The sequence below is a fragment of the Benincasa hispida genome, chromosome 2, assembly GCF_009727055.1.
Source record: "Benincasa hispida cultivar B227 chromosome 2, ASM972705v1, whole genome shotgun sequence".
In the NCBI taxonomy this organism is placed as follows: Eukaryota; Viridiplantae; Streptophyta; class Magnoliopsida; order Cucurbitales; family Cucurbitaceae; genus Benincasa; species Benincasa hispida.
Window position 1 is genome coordinate 6,399,136 of NC_052350.1, and position 4,178 is coordinate 6,403,313.

A 4,178-nucleotide genomic window follows, 5' to 3' on the forward strand; every position below is an offset into this window, starting at 1 on the left:
AAAAATGTAAATGATGTTTAACCAACAGGCAAAGGAATAATTATAAATGCGTAGAAGTATACGTGTAAGTTCTTAGAGAATCTGACGTATATTCAAACATATAGAGATAAAAGACAAACGTAACAGTGGAATGAAAATTGAGAGAAATAAGGATCATGAAAGAACATTGAATGCTTAAGCTCCTCCAATGTTGCGTCAGCAAGCCTCCAAGCAAAGACTATAAACGCACTCTTTGCATTCTCAATGCGGACCTTGTGTTTTGGCAGTTCGAACTTCTGTGTTCCTGAGATGTGGTAGATCTTGCTAGCACCAGGATAGAAATTCTTCACCATGTTCTCGACGTCGTCATCATGATTTGCTGATGTAGTCATTGTGAATACATAAGATCCTCCATACCTACCTCTGAGCCGTAAATCACAATTTAAGTATTGTCATGAAATTGACAAATAAAGAAAGTGAGAAAACATAATCAGTAAAGATAGATACATAAATTTATAGAAACACCGTGTCTTTGAATTGGGATCGAGAAAATCATAGATTTGAAACATTAAGGCCGGACATTCAATTAAGGGAATTTAGGAGAAATGCTTTTGAAGACCAAATTCTTTAAGAACCTCCGTGAAAATCCTCTGCACGATCAGGAAAAAAAAAATGGACAGCAAGACACTACCAAAATGACTTTCCCGCTATGACTGCAATAAGGAATTGGATTGTGGGATCCAACTTGTTTACCATGAATTACTTATTTTGAATTTGAGAGAGAATACAGAGTGATGTGTTTTAGAGAGAGAGCTTTTTGGAACCAATTGATTCTTTATTTTTATATATTTCATACAAAAACCAAGATGAAGGGAAAAGTAACCCCTCACCTCACTCTCCACTCTTCTACATAAGGAGTTATTTTATTTTAATTAATTTATTAATTAAATTAATAAATATATATTAAATCACATTTAATATATAATAAATAATTAAATAAATATTAATTAATTAACCATTAATTAATTAATAAAATACCTCATATTTACTAATAATTCATTCAAACCATATAAAATGCATTTCTCTCTCTTAACCTATAATCTTTAATATCAATCCAATTCACATTAAATTTTACTATATAGTTTTTATATGAATCCAATTCGTATTAATTTAATACTTGAATTTGATTCAAATATTATTATCTCATATTATATAGTTTTAATTATAAATGATATTTATAATTAACTATATAGTATAATGAATCATTATACATCATACTCTATATTAATCCTTATTAATATAAAATTTTCTTAAATAATTTAAACAATTCAAATTATTCCAAAATTAATTGATCATTGTTTTATCCATAGTGAGCTAGCAGGTGACCTAATAGACCTACAGATTAGAAGCTCCAATGATTCGAAATTAAATTAATTAAACTCTTTAATTAACTTAATTAACATTCATTAATTGTGAGTCAGTCCACTAAAAACTCACAGTTGCACTCTTTGCACTCTAAATATATTTTTGTATCTATGGATATAACCAGTCATCAATAAGTCGACCCTTCATGAATTTTTCATAATTATAGTTGAGTCAAAATTACTGTCAAAATTACCGTTTTACCCATGTAATTACATCTTTCTTCTTAAGTCCCACTGATTCTCTAATGAACAACACGTTTATGATCTACCATAAACAAATCTCTCTCGAACCAATGAGTGGGAGGGACCTCTTGTTTAAGACCCGGAGTCAGCATTTAAGAGAGAAATTCATCTACTTTCTCTGAAAGTGGGAAGGAGTGAATTCCACTTTGAGGAGTTGTGTTCCTAACTCCCTACTTGGATAAATCCCTAAAATGGTAGGCTTATTGAGTCGGTGACAAGGGTCACTCTCACCCATACAAATCCAAGTATTGCCTTCATAGACAAGAGTCTATCACCCATTCAGGATTGAGATCGAGTCACCTATAGTCATCCTATGAGATGTTAGTCTCTTCAATTAACGATGTTATAAAGAGAGGACAAAATATTTCATGGCCCGATCTTATAATAACATTTACAAAGTGGGTTGTATCTGCAGTGTCTCTAGGATAATGCACCCAACCTTATTCATATATTGCTAACCTTTTAGGTTATTACTTGAACATGATCCACTTGTATGTCTATCACATATTGTTCAAGCTACATAAAATAACCATGGATCTTATTTTATTGGATTAAGTTAATGCGTTTTAATTGTTGAATAAAATATTGCTTATTTTAATAAATAAATAATTTGTATTTACAAATTACAAAATACAAGATCCACGAGATTTAAGACACTAAATTCAACAATCTCACTCTTGTCCTAAAGCGAGTTGATTGTACAATACATATAAAATAAAGTATAATATAATAAACTATGGCATATTCTATGTTGGATTTTATGTCCTAAAACTCGCAGTTTGTAAAATGATAAACATTTTCTATAATCAATATACTTGTTATTGATTTCATAAATTGTATGAAAGTCTAAATCCAATAAACTAAAACTCATGACTATTGTATGAGTACATGAACTTTATGTGGAGACATAAGAGTGGATTAGGTGCAAGTAAATAGTCAAAATGATATATGGTACATGAATAAGGTTGGGTACCTTATTCTAGTAACACCATTAGATGTGGCCTACTCTGTAGTTGTTACAAAGAGTTGTAAAGTACTACATACGATGTGATCCTAATTCGTAGATGTTATTGAAGGAACTCTTATTCAAGAGTACCTACGAGCGGAAGCGGATCTTTCCAATTCATTATGACTGAATTACCACATATACATTCAAACATATTTTCATAATACTAAAGAGATCAAGAAATCATACCAGATAAAGATTTCTTCTTAACAGCGAGTCTGAAGCCCAACCGTCTATCTCAAACAATCACCACTCAGACAGGAACGGAGAATACAACAACACTTAGAGCCTTCATTATTCTTGGAGTGAGAATCCAAAGTGTAGGTTTTATTCGGATTTGGTAAAGGGAAGAAAGAAGAGAGACCGTACACAACGATCAAGCAAATGGGAGGAGAGGTTGTCTATCACATAAACAAGATGCTTGATCGTTTAGGTGAAGTATACGAACGTGTAGGAAAAGTAAGCGATCGTCTAAACGATCGTGTAGGAAAAGATTAGCGATCCTATAAACAATCGTGTAGGAAAAGGGTGAGCAATCGTCCAAACGATCGCATAAGAAAAACTATGCGATCGTCTATACGATCGTTTAGTAAATACCAGGAGCTAAATGATTGCTTAGGAAAAAAGTAAACGATCGTTTAGATAATAGCGTGCGACGGTGTAATCTGTATGCGATCGCTTAGAAATATCGTATATGTAAGCGATCGTGCAGTCACTATCGTATATGCACTAATTTTAAATGATGACGCTATCTTTTCACAATGTCCGCGCACGCCGAGATCAACACACCGCCTATTATTTATAATGCACTCATCCGTTATTTAGAATAGAAGAGGCGCCTTCTCATTTCCTTTAACCGTCCAATGAATGTGATCTAATCATATTCATAACATATAAATAAATATCATATATTAATTATAATATTTTTCTCCACTAGATATAATCATATTTATATCCAATTTCCTCCAAATTAATGTATCTTATACATAGAGTTAATTATATCATATTTAATTAACTCATTCAATTATATCATATATAATCGAACCCTCTCTTGTCATCTAAACATTTCAAACTGATCCAAAAACTGATTCTCAACTTATATCCAAGCTATTAAAGGGACCTTATGAACCTATGACTCGAAGCTCTAACGGTGCGTGAACAGCTGATTAAACTCTTTAGTCAAGATATCCACTATCCGTTAACTGCCAGGTATTCCATTAAAGACCGATAATTGAACTCTTCTTGCCATAGATATATTTCTATGTCCATTGGATATAACCAATCATCAGTATGATGAGCCTTCACAGATGCTTGTGATTACAGCAGGCTAATTTACCATTTTGCCCCTGTAATCACATCTTCTTCCTTAAGTACCACTGATCTCTCTAATGAACAATATAACATAGTCCTACTATGTGTGAACACCTCTCGGGCCATGAGAACGTGCGTGGCGCCACATCGTTCAAGTCCCGGGATCAACCCTTGAGAGAGCAATCTATCTACTTACCCCTACTTTGGGGAAGGAG